General features: G+C 46.7%; 1 long non-coding RNA gene across 4 annotated transcripts in view; it reads right to left on the bottom strand.

Annotated features, from left to right (window-relative positions):
• The window catches only part of LOC136097621 (uncharacterized), a 74,849-nt gene that overhangs the window by 34,333 nt on the left and 17,757 nt on the right, over positions 1-22,759 (bottom strand). For all 4 annotated transcript variants that reach the window (XR_011737622.1, XR_011737621.1, XR_011737623.1 and 1 more), the window contains exon 2: positions 10,082-10,149. This is a non-coding gene — a long non-coding RNA (uncharacterized lncRNA). The remainder of the gene's footprint in view (positions 1-10,081; positions 10,150-22,759) is intronic.

Raw genomic sequence — 22,759 nt, 5'->3', positions numbered from 1 at the left:
TATTTTAGGTATTTTTTGTTGAAAAATAAAAAGTAGACAACATTTAAACTGAAATTTGGAAAACTGAAGGTCTACTATTTATATTCATATCTGCCATCATAAATGTGTTTCCTGCTGGTAAGGAAACTAAGGAAGAAGAACAGTTTTGAGAAGAAAGATGGTTGTTAAGGGCAGAAAATAATTTTCAACAAGCAACAACAAGCTACACTGATCCAATAAAACCAAGGAATTATACTGACTACTCTTTAATACTACACATCCAGCTAATTACGTAGGGACATATAGATAATTGGCATCTCCATGATGATGATTTTGTGATCTGGCAAAACAGAACCTTCTCCAAGCATGAGATTAAGATTTTAAAAAAATCACAGGCTCCTGCTCACCAAAAATAAACCAAAGACGCATAGAGAACCTTACCTGTGTCAGAGACATAAGAGCTCAGACGAAACCAGGCATGAGCTGCCTGAGATCCTCAGGAGAGAAGAAGGAATTTCAGACAAACGTACCTTAGGAGAGAACTCTGGAGTCCAGAGAAACAGCTGGGTCCTCACACAGACCATGAGCAAAAGGGCCAGAATACAGCAAAAATAAACAAGCTAGAAATAGCCATCTTTTGGCTGTGTGATGTAAGCTGACTGGCATCCCAATACTGGAACAGGTTGCCTGAAGAAGTTGTGGATGCCTCATCATTGGAAATGTTCAAAGTCAGGTTGGATGATCCAGTGGAAGGCGTCCCTGCCCACGGCATGGGGGGTGGACTAGATGATCTTTGAAGGTTTTTTCTAACCCAAACAATTCTGTGATTCTCTGATTTTCTACTTTAGCACTGAAATAAGAAGCAGGAAATTTGCTGGTTCTGACAGTTTGAACTACCATTAAAAGCAATATGTTTTTTCCAAATAGAATCTCTGATTTTTTTTTTAATTATAATTTCTTAAACAGAAAAGCACTGACACCATGGGGTTTTTTGTTTTTGTTGTTTCGTTTTTGTTTGTTTGTTTTTACAAAGAATGGGGCAACTCAAGGAGTTTCCCATCAGTTTTTGAGTCTGTGACTTTCTTATTCAAAAGTAGGCAGTATGAAAAGGTGACAATAAATTGCTATGATCAAAGATGTACATTTCTAAGAAGAGAGAAGATCCAGTGGCAAAGTACAGAAGAGGGGAAATACAGGGGAAGAAGAAAAGCAAGTACTTTGTCCACTGTTGCCTCCAGGCTTTATGTCTGACAGAAACAAAACAAATTACCTTTAGGAAAATAGCATGTTTATTGCAGTGAGAAATACACACCTTAACATCCTGTATAACACCACAGGGCCGTGGGAGAATGTAACAACAGTTTGTACCCTTGCCATATGGCCCAGGTGAGCATTTGTTTTCTGCAGAGTGGCCTTGGATGGGCAGAGATACTTTTTCCGTACAGGGAGATAGAGATCACAACAGTTGTATGACTGTTACACTCGATCCCTACTTCAAAACCCACGTGTTGTCTCCAAGGTGTGGTGGTGTCTGCAGGTACAATCACCAAGAGCAAACTGACAGCAGTGAGCACTGGAGAAAGAGCGGAGGGGCCACCCCAGCCTGGCAGGAACAACTGCATGAGCAGTTAAAGCCTGTCAGAAAGGTTGGCACCTACTACTGGGAACAAAAGTTTGTTTGTAATTAAAGTCAAATCCCAGGAAGGGTGTGTTGCATCACTTGGAATCACATGTGGATTTGGGGCAAACTGGGGTGATAAGTAATGTTGACACTAAACACGGGCATTTCACACCTCCTGTGCTTTCTGCCTGGTGTGCTGAGGACCAAGAGCGCAGCACTGGTTCCCATTCATCCCTCTGTGTAACCATGGACCTGTGGCTGGGCTCCAGCACAATAAATACTTCATCTGAGATCAGGTGCTGGCCTGGTCCCAGGACAACTCTATCAGCAGACAATCAGGAAGTTATCCCTTCTCTTGTAGCAAAGGCGGTCACTGAACAGGGGCTCCCCATTATTCACAGGAACTGCTGAGGCCTGAGGAGCAGAGAGGGACTTGGCCCACTGCAGTGCTCGCTGGCCGCACAAAGCCACCCCAGGTAAGGCCACGGTTATTTCTGCTCCTTCAGTAAAAGTGTATCCTCTTGCTAAGACCTGCTTTCCTACAAAGGCTCTGCATGGCCCCCTTCATCCTCTGGAGCTCCTGCCTGCCAAGAAGGGGCAGAACCCGAATACAAAACACTGCCTCCTCAGCACGGGTAACACCTGATCATTCAGGAGAGCTGGGAACAAACACCAGCCCCGAAGCAAACAGCCCCATCCAGTCCAGCCCTGCAACATGACTAAACAGATCTGCACAGGCAGAGCCGTGCAGACTGCGAGCAGGAATCAAACACAGCACGCTGCAGCTTGGCAAGCCCTGCGTTTCTTTTTTTTTTCTTTTCTTTTTTTTTCTTGTGGAGGCTCATCCTTTCCTTTTATTTAAGCAACACTTCCAATGGGAAGAAAGGCTGGAAGAAACTACTGGCTTATCCTGGGGCCCTCTCACCAAGCTCCACGGTGCAGCTAAGAGGAATTCTGCCTGTTTTCCTAAAAACAAGTAGAGCCTGCGCCTTTGCAAAAGGACAGAGAAGAGGAGCAACGCGTGAAGGGAGAAGGCAGAGATAGGTAGGATACCCTGGGGCAGGGAGAAGCTCCCCAGCTTGTGTAACTTGCCAGAGTAGAGAATTGCTCTGACAAGTTACACGGGCTTCTACAGCAGCTATGAATTTGATCCTATAAAAAAACAAGTATCAACAACTTAATCACATGCCTGGGTCACACAGAAGCAAGGGCAACACAGGGTAGCAAATGTTGTTTTTTGTTTTGTTTTGGGCTTTTTTAATACAAAATAGGAGTGAGGAGTGAAACTTGGGGCTTTCTGCTACTCATTGGGAGGAAAAATAAGGTCTTTGCAACAGCTCCTGCCTTGTTTTTGCTCTCCCTCAAGAGCACAGGGCAACCTGGGATCTGCCAGGGCTGGTAATGCTGCAGGTTTTCCAGGACTGACAGGCCACAGGTTGTTCTGCAGCCCAGACTTGGTTCGATACCGTCCCACTGGGTCTTACAGCCTGACCTGGGCTGGACTGTGCTGAGGGCAGGAGCTTTGGCCCAGTGCCTGGCACAGCTGTGAGTGGCAGGACGCGGCACCTGGCAGGGTTGTCTTCAGGGAAAAGATGAAGATATCAGCAGTGGGAGGCGTGAAGATCATGGCCCAGGGAGGGACACTGGGAGGAGGTCTGTGCAGGGTGCTGCATGACTGGGAATGTGAGTCGTGCCCATTCACCATGGCTGGGCAGCAGCAGCCTGGAGCATGGCTTGCTGAGGGGACATGCAGCTGACAGGGCTCCATCAACACCTGCCTCTTCCCAGCGATGGTGGGACAGAAACCCTGGCTGGTGTGTGTCCTGCAGCCAGCGGTGAGGGAAGCCTCCCAGAGAGGGAGGTCTCGCTGGCAGGTCTGTGTCAAAACCACATCACTCACCGCCTGGCCAGATTTTACTGGTCACAGTTGGCTGTTCTTACCCAAAAACACATGTCAAAATCATCTTGTCTGAAAGTGTCTCAAAGTGAAACAGTTTGTTTTAACTCACAGAAACCTCTGGGTTTTGTACTGTTCTGTCTCCACCTCTCTTCATTTTCTGTGGCGGCAGAGACCCCAAAAGCTCAAATCAACAAGCCAACCACTTTGTTGTTTTGATGATTTTCAAATGGAAAGCCTATCTTTTTCTTTACCCACTTCTCACATGCAATATCTAATTATAGATCTGCAGATCTTACACTTGGGGTCCATTTTCAGTAATTATCACATTGGGCAAAAATAACAGTAGGTCAGGGAGCAGCCTGCCCGCCTCTTCCAACACATGGAAACCAGCCTTCCTGGGCACAAAGCAACCAAAGCTTTGCTGTCTGACACCATGAGGCCCTCATGGAGACGCAGCTTTTCCTGGCAAAGCCGAGCTTTACTGAGGAATCTTGTGTGCACACATGTCAAACAGCAGAAACGTGCACACCCGAGCCTGAAAGAGCTGCATGGGGTCGGACTCAGGCTCCTCACACCCCGACCCAGGTGCCTCAGCCAGGAGCCGGACACGCTTGGCTTGACTGTCTCCTTTCAACTCCTCTGGTACAATTAAAGTAGCACAGACTCAAATGTGGCTAAAGTGATGCTGCTATAAAAATACAGGAAGGGAAAATAGTTTTCAAAGAGTATGGCACCTGTGTGTTAGCATAACTATTCACACTGGTAGTTCTACCAGCATCAGTCTCATTATGAAAATATTATATAAATTATCTCCCTACCTGTGGGGAGATAAGACCCCTGCGCTACTCGGCAGGAAGAGTTTATGTCTTGCGAAGTATCCTTTTGGTTTAGAGGGACCAGAAATGTAAAGGAGAGTATTTGTTTTCCTTTTAAAAACAGCTTGTTCTAAGGAATGCCTTTTTCAACCACAAGAGGATACAAGATGGAAGGGATACAGAACCTAATAACCCACCTGGAAATACTTCATATGGAAAAGCAGTTCAGCGAGTTTGGGGATTGTGCCAAAGAATTATCAGACAGGCCTTGCTTGATATGATTTGGGTTTGTGGGCAGCTTTTACAGCCCAGCAGGATTTCCCAAAGCTGAGGTGCTTTTAAGCTGCCCGTGTATGTGCCTGGCCCTTATTGCAGTCCTGGCTGTTGGCCAAAGTGATTCTGTCTGTCAGAGAGTGAACAAGTGATGATCATTATGACTTGGAAGAAGCTCAGTTCTTGCTCACAGAGGACTCTGGAGACACAGAATGGGACAAAAAGAAGTACAGAAATCAATCATAACATGGGAGTCAGTAAGGAGACGGAATGCTCCTGGAAATTTCAGCTATTTAGGACATGGTCTGCAGGCTGTGCGACAATTCATATGCAGAAGTAGGTAAACATGGAAGTGGGAGAATAAGCGGCATCCTGCAAGATCTGCATGCAGCTCCTGCTCTGAGGCAATCGCACATCAGCTTGTCTTTATTCTGAACACAGAGTGGCTTCCAGTGGCTTCTCTACAGCTGTGATTCTGCTCCTCATCCTTCCTGGTCACAAGTGACCAAAGGGCTTCAGGAGCAGCCGCTGCACTGTCTTCAAGAAGAGGGAAAACAGTTCAATGAATGAAAAGGCGAAGATGGGGAACCCCCCACCCTGGATTTTTTCAAGGTAAAAAGGGACTACTAAAGAAACCATCCAACCTCCTGCAGAGCAGGACAACTGAACTCTGACATCCATGGGGCTCCCAGGTAGCATTTTCAAATGAAAATTTACTTTTTTTTTTGAGCAAATGTATTTTGGAGGGGCAAAAAAGAAAGGAGAAGAGAAGGAAAGAAAAGTGAGTTCCATGGAAAGCTGCCTTTCTTCATTGAATCGAAAACAGAACTTCTTGGAAGTTTACCAACTAGGCATTTTTGTGTGCAAAACACTAACTCTGCAGATTGGGCACCATCCAAGGAAAAATACACACCAGTTTTGGACAGGAATAGAGTTGGGGATCTAGATGTGTTCACTCTAAAATACCTGCCAAACAGTCCCTGCTATGGCAGGATGTGAGACACCTGCAATGCCTGTTATTTTTCTGTGGCATACTATACATCTGGCTTTTGGTCTCTGCGCATCCACAGTGTTTTGGGAGGTGTCTGTCAGTCCTGGAGTGTTGCTTGCCCTTTACAGTCAGTGGAGATCCAGTCAGTACAGTTACTGGAGTCCTGGGAGGTTTTTATCTGCCTTTGGCACCTGCACTTGGACAAATGACTTTGCCCCACACCACACTGAGGGGACTGAAGGGATGTTGGAGTGTGATTTTTCAGGGCTGGTAACAAGACTGTTTTGTTGAGTTCAAGTGTCTTTTTCTGAAGTTTAAATCCACGTTTAGTATGAGGCAGGGCACAAAAGGAGCAGGAAACAAGCTGGGAAACTGACCATCCCCTGGGCTGTGATGAGATTTGGTGTTTGGGGATTGCCAAACTGATATCCACAAAGGCTGGTGTTTCACACTTGATATTGCTGCTTGCCATGAGTCTTTGGGCAGTGGATGAGGATGGGAAACAGGAGCACAGTTTTTAGCTTGAGGGGCTTCCTCCTCCCACTGAAAGTCCCAGACCAACCCTTGCTCTGTATTTGATCTCATGCATGGTAAGGAGAATTTCTGAGGTTTTTTTCTAGCCCTCTTCAAACTCTCCCTCTTTCTTCAGTGCCTGCCATAACAGTATTGGAGCACCCACCTTTTCCATGTGTTTGTCCGCATACACCTGCCCATGCAGTTCCTCTTCCCTGTGTCTCACCTGATGCTGAATGTGACCCAGTTCTCAGTGAGTCAAATCCAATGAGGCATCGAGATGGCCTAACTTTCACCCAGGGAAGGCACGGTGCTGTAACCCCTCTTTGGTTCTGCACCATGAGCAAACCCTTTAATCCGGATGGGTTTATATTCCCTTGGTCCACCTGTCCCCAAGTCTCACACCCTTGGAGCCACACACTGTATGTACCTGCAGCAAGCAGGGCTTTCCACCTGGGGCTGCACTGAGAATACCTGATTGTTTCACTTTTATTTGGAGGGAGAAGCCTCTGTTCATATTCTTGCCTGGGGCGCAGCACAGCTCTTAAGCAGGACTAGTATTTCTGGTTTCTTCACAATACCGACTTTATCAGCCAGAAGAAAGCTGAACTCTTGAGTTTTTTCGAAGAGGGTCACAACAAGCTTGGCTAGAGCCTTGCAGCAGCTGGCCGTGTCCTCTGAGTCCCCAGGGCTGGGACAGCACTGAACAACATGGCCAATGGTGCAAGCAGTCTATCTCACTTTTAAACACATAGAGCAGCTCAATATCCTCTTCCTTCTGTACTTTCATGCTCCAGTTGCTCAGAAGGATGCCAGAAATTGGACAGAATTCAGTAGAACAAATACATATATATGTCTGTATATGCACATACGTAGGTATGTATCTGTGTGTGAAAGGTGGGCTAAACACAGTTCTTGCTTTTGGATAGCCTAAAGCCAGCATTTTTGTTGGTGATATCTTCCACAGGGTAAAGAGAAGGCAGAGTAGAGCTGACTCTACATGGTGTCATCACTGATAGGGCAGGAGAACTGGCCTCAGCCATACCCATATCAGCTCAAAGCTGCATTCCCTGGAGGAAGTAAATTGAAAAGTTGTGTGCCTGTTCAGCAGCCTGTCACCTAGACAGGGACAAGCTCAATGAGGACTAACCCAGAAACTAATGAGAAGACTGGGACTGTACTGAAAATTGCCAAGAGAAGGGAGGAAGAGGACCCAAGCCTGTCCCTGTGTTGGAGTATTTGGCCTTGCAGGGACAGGGAGTCAAGTGATCTGTGCAGGAGCACGGGTACCTCTCCTGCAGAACAGGCAGATGCTGCACCAGGTTGGGACGTCGCACGGGGAGAGGCTGAGTGCAGGGAGAAGGGTGGGAGGTTTCCCAGGAGCAGTGCAACCCGTAGCTCTGAGAGGCTGGGTCTGGCATGAAGGTGTGAACAGACTGGGTTTTAGACGCTCTAGAAGAAGCAGAACAAAATGACTGAGCAGAAAAGTTAAATTGTTTTTTTGTCAACTGAGAAAGCACTGGAAGCTGGTGGCTGACCCTTAGGAAAAGGGTGAGACAGAAAGCAGCTGTGATAAAGAGGGTAGAGATGCTAATCATGTGTTCTGTCAAGGGCTGGCATGTGCTCCTTCATGTCTGGTTGTCTAAAGCTTAGCGAGCTGATCGTCTCTTTTTTTTTTAGGCTGGCAACTTATGCTGGTGTAGGCAGGTCTGTCTTAGTATTGTGGTAATGGCAGAGCAGCTTTGGCAGAAATTATGGGTAGGAAGAAGGTTTGTGAAGTGGTCCATAAATTTCTGAGGTATGAGGATAAGCGGGAGTCACCTGGGACTAGGTGATATGTTTTTGGGGACTCTGGGTGGGTAAAGGGTCTGGAGGGCATCAGTAGGGCTTTGAAGGAGTCTAGGCAGGTATAGACATACTCAGGTGTACCAGGACTTCGACAGCCTTGGCATTTGGCTGGAAAGAGGGGTTCTCTGTCTCTCTGTTTCTCTCCTGCTTCTCCCAAATCTCACTTGATGCCAATCCCCTTAACGTAAGGTTCCCATTCCAACCTACACATTCCTCCCATCCATCTTCCCCAGCACGATCACTCCTTTTCCCTTTCCTCCTCCCCACGCAGAGGCTCTTTCTGCCCTCTGTGGGCTGCTGGGAATAGGCAAAGAGCCAGATATCTTCCCTTCAGCTGAGGGCAGTAGGCACAAACAAGCTGTTTACTTCAGAAACATCTGGTTTTGTCTCCAGGTATAAGCAAAATAGGAAGTCTGCCATCTCAGGAGGTGACTGCATCTATTCCCTGCGTCATCTCTGGGTGAGGGAAAGGGAGACCTGCTTTGGGGAGTTCCTGCTGGGAATCCTCCTGGGCCCACAAAAGTGCAGTTATGGAAGCCACTGTAGCTGTTGAATGCCCATGACAGCCATGTGCAGAGGACCCTAAGGGTCAGGAGGCTGTGACAGGAGCTGTACAAAAGCTCTGGATAAAACCAGCTTTCCTCCAAAATGCCTGACATCCAGGGACACAGTAACCAAGAGCTTATCTGTGTCAAGTGCAACAGTATGGGATCATTACAGGACTGCTCCAAAGAGAACAGTGGCGTCTGGGACCTCAGCTGTGATCCACCAGGCACAAGGAGGACATGCCTGCAGCAGGGCTAATAGTGCCCGTGCTGTTATCTGCCGGTGGAAAGGGGTGTTCTGCCTGCCCGTCAGCCTCACCTGCGTGGGGATGTCTATGCAAGGTGATCCTGCATCACTGTGGGGGCAGAGATGACCAAGCAACCCAAGCCAGGTGTGAAGTAAGGTGTCACAGGATAGTGGTGAGATGGTCTGGCACATGCCTACACAATCCCCAAAGCCAGCAAACTCTATACCCAATGGATTTCCTGTAGCTCAAAGGAGGATTATTTACTAAGACCACTTTTTTTTTTTTAGTTTTTTAAAGGAAAAAGTGGTTCATCATCAAAAGGTAGTGTAAGGCAAACAAATCAAATACGGTAAAGCCCCTGTGTCAGGAAGTACAGAACAAACCCACATCCCATCAGAACTAACCGGCTTTTAGCTTTGCATCCAAAAATTAGTCCATTTATTGCCCATTAAAAATTTCCTTTGTCTCTTCTCAGTTGTGGTGCATGCTTGAGATGTTAAAGCTGGCATTGTCCGTCTTTAAAGTAATGTTTGAGATCTATTTACTCATTAACTTTCAAATGCAGGACACTTTCAAAACCTTTTCCTAAGGGCATCACTGTGTTCTGTTGGAGTTACTGTTGTTTTCCCACCTACCCTGAAGGGCTGTTTATGATACCATCTCTCCCTTTTAATCCTCTTCTCCTTTCATGTCTAACAACAGTGTTAAACAGAACACAGGGGGAAAAGGCAGATCTCACACATTATAACCATCTGTAGTTAACTGAAGAAATGCTCCACAGTTAGAGGTCTCATTTTGTAAAATAATGCTCAATAAGCTTTTCCCTATGTATTTTCCAGATAAAACCTCTGTCCTTCCAAGCCCCAGGTTTGTATGGATAGCAACTCAGATAAAGGGTTTCTAGAATTGATGGTGTGGGTCAATGTGCACTCTGTACAGTGACTGGGCTGCCACAAAAAGGATATTTCTTAGGAAACCCTAAACAGATGGATGTCTTGAGATATACACACAGGAATCTGGGGAGTACCAAGATGCTGAACTATGACAGAAAACGTTACGTTTCAAAACTGGCCACTGTTTCTTTTTTTTTTCTTTCTTTTTTTCCTTTTTTTTTTCCCACAATATGCCTTGATTTCTCTAGCTCTTTTTTTGCCCTATATCTGAGCACTTTAAGACTGTGAATGTATTTATCTTCACAACTTTTCCATGGGGGGGTATGGGACTTCGCATTACCCAGATCTCTGAGGCAGAGACCGAGGCTATCATATATGATGAACACTTATTTTAGCAGCAGAGCCAACATAAGCATCTCCTTGTTTCCCCTTCCCCTCTCCCACCACTCACTCACCCCTCAGCTGTGCCAGTTTCAATGTTGTGTGGGAAACAAATCGCAGAACACATCCAGGTTAAAAATAGCTGAAAAAGAGAGAGAGAGAGAAATGAATTCCAGAACTCGGACTGACATCCTACATGTACATCCAAAGCCAACACAACATAACTTTTTTAGCTCAGATTCAATCTGTCTGGCTGGCTCCATCAATAATTTTTACCTGATTTCATACAGGACAGAAAGGTAGACGTTTCAAAACCTATCGATTTCCTTTCTAAATTTTGTGCAGATTGATGGCTGTGTGAAGGATAGAGACCTTAGTTAGAGAAATACGGCCAGCAGCCAACCGGCTAGTGAGTGTGTGCATGCTGGCTGACCATGTATGCATTAGCTGGTCAGCCAATATATACGTTCCTGACTACTGCCCAATGAGGAGTCTTAGAGCATATAGGGAGAGGAGAGTTGGGCTTGCAGCTTTTTTATTTTAGGAGGAGGAGGGAGGAGGGAGACAACTATGAAGCAAGGTTCACAGACCCACAGGAAGCCAGGAGCCATTAGTTCCACTGCTCACAAAGCAATTTGTTTAAAAAAACCCTGAAATTCTATAAAATAAGACCTTTTCTGCCAGTGAGCCTGTAAATCAAGTGGATAGTTTCTCATCCAATTTGGGAGGAAGCTGAGAGCTCGGCCTCAGATTCCGGTTCAGACTCCAGCAACCACTTCTGCTTTTAGCACTCTGAACACCAATGGAAACCACGGATAGTGATTTCTTTCCCAAACTCAAATGTCACTTAAAGCCCTTGTTTCTCCTGAATAACTCTTTAAAGCACTTGCTTCATCTCTGTTCCTACCTACCTCCTTTCTAATCTACAACAGCTTGCCAAGAGCTCTGTTCCATTCTCTTCTTTTGTATCTTTCATGCCTCCCCTCCGGCCCATGAATGGCCCCAAACTTGGGTACAGGGAGGTACACAAAATATTCAGCATATTGTATCTGAAAATGATGAGTATTTTGGTGCAAACAAAAGCTGGCTCTTCCTGTCCACCTCTTCTCCGCAGAAAGAGACCTTGGGTCTCCTTGCCACTTTTGCCAACCTGCAGAGGGGACTGTGTGGGATGAGAGCCACAGGGTGGAACAGGAACCACCAGACACCCTGTGAGCCATGTCTGTGGTCCAGGGACTGAAGTGGAAGGGTCTTTATGTTTCTGTGCTCATGTCTTCTTTTTGGCAGCCCTCCCAAATGAGGTTCTTGCCATCAGCTCTGCAGCACTTTGGGGTGTGCCCAGGAGACTGTGCCCAGCCAGCAGCGGCTGGTGGCACATGGGGGTGTGGGGGGAGCGCTGTGCCCGCTCGCTGCTCTGCTGGGAAAGAGGGTAGAGGGCTGTCCCCGTGTCAGACACTGTCTTTGGTAGGGAAAGCTTTAATCATAATGAGCCTCTGATAGCAACTGGGTCTATTCCTGCCACATGTGGGTTTCTGTAGCCTTTGCTTTCCCCAGTAGCAGAAATTATCAGCACCGCAGGCAGGTCTTGGGCTTCTCCAGGTGGGAAACAGAGGTTTTGGGCAGCTGGGGATTTTCTTGGTGTGGGAAATCCCCAGGCAGCAATAATCCAGTGTAACGGGCTCTATGCCATCCCTGCTGCAGACACCCAGGAACATTCCTGGGAGCTGCACCCAGCGTGATCTGTTTGCAGATACTCCGGTCTCACCTCAGGTACGGAGCAAGGTGTGACGGGAAGGACCCGAGCGGGCTCCCAGGGGATCTGCCTGCGTTAACTCCCTTGTCATTGCCCACCGCTGGGCTGTTCCTGTCCACGCACCGGGGTAGCTGCTGGAGGTCAGCTACTCAGCTCCTGCCAGAGAAGCATCTTCATAGACCTTCCTAGCACCAGTTTCACTTCCAGAAGTAGCTTCTGTCACACATTTTCTTTTTCCCAAATGGAAGAATATAGCCATTATGCAGAAGTGCCACTGGGGACCTGTAAAATGGATCTAAAGCAGAAGCTAGGGCTGCCTTTCTGGAAAGGGGTGCTGGAAGGTCCTATCCTCTCTCCTCACCAGACATGGGAGCGTAGGAGGTGCTGGTGAATCCTTCCCAACATGGAGCAGCCTCACGCAGAGCGGAGCAGCCCTTACATTGCTGTAAGTGATGTTAGGATCTGGCTTTATCCTCGGGCAATTGCAGAATTTGGGGAAGTGGTGGCAGGGGAGAATGATCAGAAAGCTGGCAGAAATTGTGTAATTGGTGTATCAAAGGCCCTTCTCCTCTTCTCCAGTCACAGTCTAACAGTACCCGGTTTTATTCTACTTGTCAGTAAACAACAAAGTCATTACTGATAAAACTTGCCTTAAGCAACAAGACACATGTGAACAATAAAGCACTGAGAGCCACATTTTCAAAAGTGTGTGTGCAGAAATGTCTATTGTACAATGTATAAGCAGCATGTGGTCTGGATGTGGCAAGCAGCAACGGGAGAGGAAAAGGGGAACAGATGGAACCTGTACATGAGTGACAAGAGCGGACGTAGGCTCAGATCGAGTTCTGTAGTATGCAGAGGCTGAGCTTTTGAAAAGCCTTAAATAATAACCACATTTTAAGGAGGACTGCACCAATGGGGCATGCAGATAAGTGCACCAAATGGTGAAATTGCAGAGGACACAGCAGTGGAGACAGTGATATATACAGAGCATATGAAAAGTTCAGTCTGACATGCCAGCCATGCGTACAATCAAAGGTGTGCACATTTTAGAAACATCAGCCTCCCTGAAACCTCAATGACTTAGCAATAAAGCATCAGGAAACGATAACTTGGGGTCAGAAAGGTCTGAGAATTCCACACAGCTGAAATAAAGATTGAGCAAGAGGAATTAGCATCAAGAAATGAGATTCAGATGTTTAAAGCCGATTGTCTGAACTAAGTTAATATAATGCACCATGTTTCACTTCAAAACGTTTGGATCATGCAGCTGGGAAGTCCTTCCCATGATTGTGAAACACAACAGCTCGCTGTATCTCAGAAGTCTGGGATAGATGTGTCTGCCTGGACGCAAGCAGGCTATAAATGATGAATTGGGATTACAGCCTTTACTGTCCCAGTCCAGTTTTACCAGTTCCCTGGGCCACTAGCATAGAAAACACGCCCTGCAGCAAAGTTGTATGAAGCTCCTATCTTCATATATTCTGGACTTGCCCTCTCCATCTCCCTATGGACTGCAAATGCTCACTCTCTTTTTTCCAACTGCGAAGTGCTCTGACAATCAGCATCCCTTGTCCTCTGACTTTCAGCATATTCAAGAGAACACCTATTCAGTTGTCCAGCCTTTCCAAGGGATATTATCCTCTCTCCATCCCTTCCACCAAGCCTAGTGCTGGAGTTCACAGCTTTAGAAAATTTTATTTACAAACCTGCAAGCATGTGAGATAATCACATTTTCATTCTTCTTCACACACACACAGAGAAGGAGGCCTTTACTTGTATTCATGCAGTCCAGCACCACGACCTCCTGTGTGGCATGCTGCAAGTCCATAGAACTTGCACACTTTCAGTGCTAAACTTTTTATTGAGGCAAATCTCAGATGGGTTTATATCAACTTAAAGATACACATATATTGCACAAGCTTCTTCAGCCTAGAAAAGTAACCCCAGAGTCTGAAAGTGCCCACCTGAAAACCACACCTCACAGCAAACAAGCATAGGGGTATGGGGGTTTTCAGTTGGGCAGTTCATTTGGTTCGTAACTTTGTTAAATTATATTACTGGTGGGAGTGGCTCCTTCCTGGGACAAGATAACACACTCAGCAGTCCTGGGTGAGAAACTAATTAAGTGGAAATGAGCCTAGATTCTGTAACAATACTCCATGCACTCTCCGCTCATGGTGACCATTTCTCGATTGGGGTGATGGTGTACAGAAAAATTAGACAATACAAGTATTATGCTCTCATGTTGTAGATCTTTTTCCCTGCTCTGTTCACACATGCTTTCATGGCAGCCGGACATGAGTAATGCTGTTACGGGCCAAAAGTCTCTGGTACATCTCTAGTGAAGCTAAAGACAAATTTGACACTGTGATTTATGTTGTGAACAAAACAGACCAGGGTGTGTTCTCTCGCTCATCGGCAAGTGGCACAGCAGAGCTCTTATATCTGGCAAGCTCCCCTCCCACAGCCACCCCCCAAACAAAAAGCGTGGCCGGCCCTGAGGAGCAGCATCTCAGGGAGGGCTCAGAAGCAGAGGGCAGAGCCATGCCAGAGGACGCTGGAACCCGGGCCTGGCCCCTCTCCTGGGGCAGACACAGCCAGGACGTCACTCCTTTCACAGTTTCTCTAGCACTTGCTGATTTCAGAAGACTCCATTCAGCATCTTGTATCACTTGAAGCTGAAGTACAGAGCCTGGTTTTCTGCTCATGCTATGTGAAGTTGGTTGAGGTTTGCTCTGCTGCTGATGGCTTGAAATTTCCATTGGCAGCTCCTTCCCGTTTCCTTTTCAGACATGCATCCTACAGACCCTGAGAGGCTGCACAAGTTTATCAAAATGGTGAGAAGAGAGGACATTCCTTACCACAATAAAGCTTTTAATGTGCCTAGTCAACACAGAAGCAGCAGAGGTAGACCTTGATGTCCTGTCAGGTGCCTGTACCTGCATCCTGCAGATATGAACCTTGGTGCCAATAGTTACCTGAAGTCTTTGTCCACAGCTCCTGTCCTTCCTGGGGGGGCCACCTGGCACACTCAAACATCAGCACTTAGGAGCTGGGAAGCATGCTGAGATGTTTTTTGATATAAAATTTGCAGCACCACTGCTGCCTTGTAGAGGGTTGGGTCATTTACTGCTGATAGTGAAAGGGACTGTGTGCATGCTGTGGGTGGCATATGTCCCCTTGTGTCCCCAACACGCGGTGAGACCTCTCAGAGAGATCACGTGGTTATATACCAAATACATCCCTGATATAAACAGGTCTACTCCCACTTCACATGTGGGCCATGTGGGAAGGCAGGACTTGCTGGCTGGAGCCCATACCTGCCTACAAACCTTACAGTCCTGAGACCTCCTGGCCATATGGCACCAAACTGTGTCTGCAAACCTCCTGTCCATACAGCACTGAAGCATACCTGGCAGAGAGCTGGTGGAGCCCGTGGCACTGTCCCACCTTGCTGCAGCTGTGCGCAGGAGCTTCAGTTGTCTCCACTAGCTCCTCTCACCCCACCCCATCAGCACAGAGACTGAATAGTGCCAGGCATATCACAGAGGTGCAGCGAGGAATTTTACCCGCCTCTGCTTTCTCTTTGCCTCTCCATATTGTGCCTGCCTTTAGAATGACCAAAATTATCCAGTAATGTCACTTAGCAGCCATAGAAAAGTTCAAAACAGGCAAGTTCTCTGTGGAAATCACCTGAGAGAACAGGCTTGTCTTGACACTTAGAAGAACATCCCTGACCGGTTACTTCTCTCCCTGGCCTGTGATTCACTCCCCACTCAGCACTGCCTGATCGCATTTCGGGTGCCTTGGGATAAGAATCATGTTATTCTTTGCTCGGGTCCAGGAAGGCTCTGGTATGTATTGGAATGTCTCTGGTTTGTCACAATTAAAATTATTGCTAATTTCATAGGGGAGGCATTTTCATGCATTGCCTTTTTATAGAGGGCTTTTACAGGGTCCACCCAAACCACCAGAGTCACAACACAAAGAAATCAATAAACACCTTGGCATGGTGCTTTCCTTCCCTAAATTTGCATCAGACTTGTTTACAGACAGCAAGCCAGGAGAAAAGGGTCATTCATAACATGTGCTGTGGCATTGCTCGCCTGAATTTTAGGAGTCAGCAACTTTGATAAATTCTTGACGCAGCTTGCAGACACAGTTAAGAATGTCTCTTCCGCCTACTGCAGGAAGCTGGTCACTGTATCAAAGATCAAAGTTGCTCACACCAACGCAGGAAGGTTACATGCAAGCAGAAAGGAACGATGAAAGCTTGTATTTGGATGCAGGGTTTTGCCACTGTGCACATACTGGTCTCTAAATCTGACCATAAAGTGCCTGAATCAATTTGCAAAAAACCCACTTGCTGCAGCACCACCCATATTACTCACAGGCTAATCCTCCCGTTGCAGAGACAAGATACTCTGTTATCAAGATGTTTGATATGACTTCGAAAAGATGAGTTTATCAAAAATCGTATTAGAGACTTATTTAGAGAGTGTAATGACCTTAAGTGGCTGTGCTTTAAAAAGAGTATGTAATCTGAAATGGGCATATATCGCAGGGAAGTAATTTCCCCCTGTTATACATACAGCATCTGCAGAAAAGGCAAATGTTTATCAGGAACTGAAGCTCCTCGAATCAGTCAATTATTTCAGGGAATTAAGCTAAGAGAAGGCTTTTTATACATCCCCAAAAATCACAAAGGTAGATGGGGCCTTTTCCAGAAGTTGTTCTTGAACCCAAGTACCCCTGGGATAAAGCATAGCTAGGAATTAGTGTTAAGAAACTTTTGGCCGGCTCTGGCAGCTTTGATGCAAACTTCACTGCTGCTGGAGTCACATTCCTGACAGCTGCAGGACTGCCACGGGAGGAGAGAACGCAACCGAGTGTGTCTTCTCTCCTCCCCTCTGCTACAGGATAGGAAATATGAGAAAAGACAAATAAACCAGATTTTTAAATAGTTTCAGCAGCTCTAGTGGGCTTTTGCACACAAACAGGGTTCAAGAGCCTTTTGGGTTGATTTCCTTTCATTTCTGGTCTTTCTGCATCCCTGCTCTGTTCTGGTTTACTATTCTCCAGCTCCCTGTACAAACAGGATCTTTCCTCAACAATGTTCTGCCACATCATCTTCCTTCCTTTGTATACAGGCTGATACTGCGTGTTACACACCACGAGGCTTCCTAAGGCACCTCGTTTCTCAATGCTAGCAAAAACAGGAACCAAAAGCGAAGCAGCAATAAAACACTAAATTCTTGCTGTAGTTTAAAACTGAACCCTTGAGAGTTTCCGATTCAAGATGACTTTTCGGTTAACGGATTTTTTCTAGTTTAGTGCTTCTGGGGCCGTGCTGCAGTATACGTGCAAATGCGGCACTCGAGCTTTTTATCAGATTCAAATGCCTCTCCAGCAAGGTCTGCAACACTGACCCACGCTTTTCCTCCTTTTTTTTTTTGGTGTTGAAAAATGAAGCCAGCTGAGCAAAGTACATATTGCTTCACTGTTCACCTCTTTTCCCCCATCTTGTAAGGCTCGCTGTCTGATTTTTTGCTCCGGGGAGATTAGATAGCACGTCTTTAGGGAGAAGAGAAAACCACAGGATGCACTGCACATTGCACAAATGCTCTTGTTATTCTGGGGCCTGAAGAAACGAGGAAGGAAGCTTGAGGGTGGTGGTTTGGCAGGTGTGGGGCCTTTTTTACACAGACTTATATTTTAAGTGGTAGCTCTGGGCTCAGGGATGAGCAGGGAATGTCTGTTTCCCCCACCCCTTGTCTGTGTCACGACACAAGATGTTTCGGCCTCCCGAAGAAGCAATGTCACCCACTTGCTCAAGCTGTGCTTTGGGACTCCGCTGCCTCGTGTTTGTGGGTCAGGGCTGCAAAGTGAGACGATTCCTCCCTGCAAACCAGCAACAGGGCAACGCGGCTGCTCCTCTGCTGCCTGTGACGGGGGTGCTGCTGCTGCCATCCCACGCACACAAAATGGATGGGGTTAGACTACAAAATTGGTGAACGACAACACGGACGCCAAGCTTCATGCAAAGGCCCAATGAAAACGGTTTGGATGCTACCAGATACAACACATCAAAACGACCTTTTCTAATCCCACTAGATTATTTCTGGTGGTTTAGGTAACACTACTAGTGATCCCATAACAGTTTTGAATGAACTGCATCCTTTGGCAGGATGCTACAGCCTGCTCTCTGCTAAGCCTTGCACTTGAAGGAATTCATTAGTTCTTGGTGGTTAATTATCTATGGAATAACATATCTGGGATCCCCACTTTAGAAACAATCTAGAAAGAAACTGCAGTTTTTAGGGCTGGATCCTGCTCTGCTAAAAGATACATATCAGGGGGAAAAAGGGTTTGCCTAATACCCTCCACCATGAGGATTCTCTGAGGCAAGTAGGTGTTGAGCCACATCGTTATTTTAAATGACAGAAAGTTCTTTCTCCAGTAGTTCATTGCTGACTTTAATGAACATTTAGCAACTTAATTATTTTTAAGACCGCTACTCTTCTGTTGCAGATTGCTGAAATTGGTCAGCGAATTCAGAAATTACTGGGGGAAGGGCAGATGTGCAGAAAAGCACAGACTGAGGCATGTATACAGCTGCCCATGCAATCACAGACCCTCATTTCCATAAGAAATCAAGCTGAAACCATTTCAAGGTGAGGGACTGTGGTTAATCCCTCCCAACACACTCATTAATACATTAGAAACGTGTCTCCTTGTCCACCGACAAGGAGAGTCAGTCAAGTGCAGCCTTAGCCTGGGGAAGAGGAGCTGTGCTTAACCGAGATGGGTTTCACGGGGACTGCTGGGCGTCACGGCTTCTTCGGACGTTTTATACTGCTGACGTGCCTTTGTACACAGCTGAGCGAGGTAGGCGACACAGTGGGAGATCTCAGCTCCTGTCTTTGCTTTCTTTTGCAAAGGACAGAATAAAATCTGCTGACATCTACACCGGAATGGGCAAAATCCTGGCAAAATGAAGCGCCAGGCAGCACTTTGCTGCTATCAGAAGGGAAGACAGAATTTCTGACACAAAGCATCCTGCTGCCATGCTCAACATGGTCTCCAGGGCCACCACGCCATTTCTGTCAGTCACCTGTGAGGAGCATCCTTGCAGCACTCACAGAAATCTAATAAACTTTAGAGCTGGACTCCGAAATAAAATGGTTTTGTTCTGAGGATTAAAAGACAAACTAGGAAAAGAAAGCCACACAAGGAAGCCTGATGTTCCAGCTTTGGTATCTTTTTTTCTCTCTTTTTTTTTTTTCCTATCTGACTAGTATGACAGCAAACAGAACCTTCCCAGTTCACGTGGCAGCACAGCTTAACTGTGCTGGTAAGTTGTGAATAGATGCTTCGCTCTAGCGTGGCCCTAAATTGTAGCATTAACATGTGGTTATAGTCAGAGAACACATTCTGTAGGAAATGGCACCTTGTTACTTCCCAGATTATCTGCTCCCTATGGGGTAAATATTCGACACATCATGCAGGGCTTTAGCAGCAACATTCTTATTAAAGTAAATGGGACTTGAGCAAGGGTAAATCCAAGTGCGCAGTGCCGGAACGTTATACCTATAAATCTTCCATGTCTTACACTCTCTGCTTTATTCGCTGACAAAAGACAAGTGTTTGCTGCCTTTGTAAGGTTCGTAAAGCACAAAGGGAGGGTGTGTGCTCAGCATCGCTTCCTGCAGCACTGCCGGCAGCTCCAGCCCCAAGCGGGCAGGACTTGGAGAGGTTCCTCGGCCAAGGGGCGCCGGCTGCAGCCTGACCCACGGGAAGGATCTGCCTTTCGGAGCAAGCAGTCCAGTGCAGTTCTATGCTGCAGTTACACAGCGATAAAGTTATGTTTAAAACAGCAGCTACCTTCACCAATAAAATATTTTAGGCAACAGCTACCTTGCAGGTCCCTTCGAGGTTATTGAGCATGTATTAAGAATTTTTTCTATAAATCTTGTCTTCGGTTGTATCTGTTCCAACACGGTCGACAGGCACCTCAGTTCACGTAACAGCAAAGGCTGGGACAGGCCCTTTGCTTAGGATGGCTGCCTTAAAACAAATAACTTGTATGAGTTTGGAACAAATACCCTGCTCTCCAGTAGGCATCATTTCATGGCTTAATACAATAAATGGAACCTACATGTGCATGCTATGTCAGGCAGCACGGTTACTTCACTAGATGGCGTGTGGCCATGCCTTGTAGCGGGGAGGAGAAGGGAGAAGAATTAATTCAGTGTGCAACTGGCTGTGCTGCACTCCTGCCTCTGCTGTGCCTTTAATGACGTGGATCTACGAGTTAGCATGGCAAGGGTGAAAACTGAATTTCCAGGCCCAGGGTCAGGGTGTCCAGCTGGAAACAGTTTCATTTTCAAAAAGCTGAAACTTTTGCCTGAAGTCAGCAGTGGAGCAAGACTGGTAGAAACGGGGTTTACAAGACCAACATATCTCTTAAGCAAAACATGTTTTCAGAGACACAAGTTCTTCAAATCTGAAACAGGCCAGAAGAAGGGCTTGTGTGTCTGCAAGGGTGCCTGCTTTCTACAGCATGGTCAGCTGGGCTAGTGAAAGACATTACATCTTCCTATAAGTTCTGCCTTGCTTATCACCTGACACCATCACTGCTGCAATACTACTAAAAAAACTTGCAAAAGTTTGTATTGTTCTTCAAAAGGCAAGCCACAAGGTTAATTTGTGTTCCCATTTACCCGGGTGTAAACTGCAGTGTAGATGTCCTCTTTTGTTCTTTTATTAACTATTTATGCCACCCACTTTGGAGGAGAACAAGACTCAGCTCTGCCCCGAGGCACTTACTCTCCTGGGATAACATTAAATCACCTTTGTGGGGCAGTTGCAGTGCACGTGCACTAAGAATCTGCTCCTTTCTTGGTTGGGAAAATGGGCATTAACTCTTCAAGGTCTCAGACATGACTTGCAGAAGTGCCGGGACCCATTAAAGATGTTACAGGCTCCCCAGCACGCACCCCAGCAGCGTAGCTTGCCATGCCGAGGTTTGGAGGGATGAGCACCCCGGCTCCGCAACAGCTGGGGGCTGAGCCAGTGTGCAGTTTCACAACTGGCCTAAGCTGATCCTACAGCCCAGCTCCTGCCAAAAGGCAGCTCCCCACTGCTGCTGACACTTGTGCTCCTTTGGCTGGAGGGTCAGCGGCGCTGGGGGCTGATTGGTCTTGGTACAATCCTCCCCTCCTCTTTTTCTTTTTTTTCCTTTTGGTTAATTTTCAGTCAGCTCGGTTGCTGAATTGTCTGGCCGTGTGGCTGGGTGGACGCTGGGACTGGCACAAGGAGATGGTTCGGAGTGCTGAGATGGAAAGTGCAATACTGGTCTTTCCAGCAACAGCGTGGAGTGGGCTGGCAGGGTTGTGAACCCACAGTGGGCTTCATGCCCTGCAAACCTCCCCAAATGCCGTGGGAAGGTCAGGGCAGGCAGCTGCCTTGGGATGGGGTACAAACATTCCTCTGCTCCTTTGAACGTAAAGAAAAGGGATTTAACTACCATCTGTTAAAGAATGGTGCCATGAGGAAAACACATCTGATATACATGCAAGTGAGGGGTTTTCCTGTGGTATGTAGGGCTAAGGTGTTTATGTTTTACCATCCAGCTATGCACCCAACCTTCAACTGTGTTCAGTGCAACACATGCACTACATTTAACACCTGCCACACCACAGTTACAGCTACAACAGCACCTTACACCCTGGCTGTATCAGCCAGTGGTGCCAAAATATGGGCAACATTCTCTCAAAGAACAAAATGATGCCCAAAATCAAGTGGCTGAGTAGTTCAGGGCTGATGGCTGTTCCTTATGGGAGAGTATTTGCTGTAGGTGCCTAACCTGGGGGAGGGCGCCTGGAGAAACAGGCAGTGCTGCAGCTGCATGGGGAGCTGGGGAGAAGAGGACCTAGTGCTCACACTGATAAGGGAAAACAGAGACAAACACAGGCAACCAGCTGTACAAGAGGTTCCCTGGCATCCCCTGAAGGGAGAGATTGTTCCTCCCTTGTGTGTCAGGTTTGAGCAGCCACTGTAAAATGAAGCTACACAGTAAGACAAGTTCTGCCAGGGTTAACCCACAGCAGCCTCTCCACTCACCTTCCCCTGAAGCAAAGAGGGATTAGAGACAAGATGTTAATAGGAGAGGAAAATCATGGTCATAGGATGACTTATCATCAGTTCTGTAGGAGAGGCAGGTCGCTACCTAACTTTCTGATTATGTATTTCTACGAAATGCACCTCCAGATCTTTGATCAGCTCACTCAGCTACCTTGGCCTCCAGGTGCAGTTGCCTCAGCTAACTCAATTTGGTTCCCATTTTCCCATGCCGTCACTCAAATTTAGTAAGTTGAAACATCTGGATGAACCCAGAAAAAGGTGCAAGTTATGTCCTTACTGTATCTACTCCAAATAGCCTATGCTTGAAAATCAACATACAACACTTCCCTGCACTTATTTACCTGTATCCCCTCAGCTCAGGCTCCTGGTTCTGGCTTCCACTCTGCTGTTCTTTTGCTCAGTCGCTCCTGGACTCCCAGGGTTTAAATCTATCTGACTCTCAGTATAGTTTGTTTCAATTCCAAAATTGTTCTAATACTTCTCTCCCTCTAGTAAATCTACATCCCAGTAAGAAAGAGCTGTTTGGGCTATAGAGAAATGCTGCCAACTACTGAAACAGGAAAACATTACAGCTCCCTTTTGCCCCAAAATAACATTTTCTTGTTGTGGGTAAATAGCTATTTCAGTTCTTCCAGGAGCAATAACCACAGGCCTCTCTTTCTCCAAAGGCAGCATGATGCCCTCCCTCTCAAAGAGAAGCTCATTGCCACGGGGCTCTGCCCAGCAGCTGGGGGACCAGAGGACGAGGAGACCAGGAGAGAGGAAGCCAAGAGGGATGCTTCAGGAAGCCACTCCTGGAACAGGATCACATGACAGAAACTAAAAACGCTGTTCCCCACCAGAATGGCAC

Source organism: Patagioenas fasciata, chromosome 1, assembly GCF_037038585.1.
Source record: "Patagioenas fasciata isolate bPatFas1 chromosome 1, bPatFas1.hap1, whole genome shotgun sequence".
NCBI classification, from domain to species: domain Eukaryota; kingdom Metazoa; phylum Chordata; class Aves; order Columbiformes; family Columbidae; genus Patagioenas; species Patagioenas fasciata.
The sequence above is the reverse complement of the archived record's forward strand: the minus strand, read 5'-3'. Positions and strand labels throughout refer to the sequence as shown.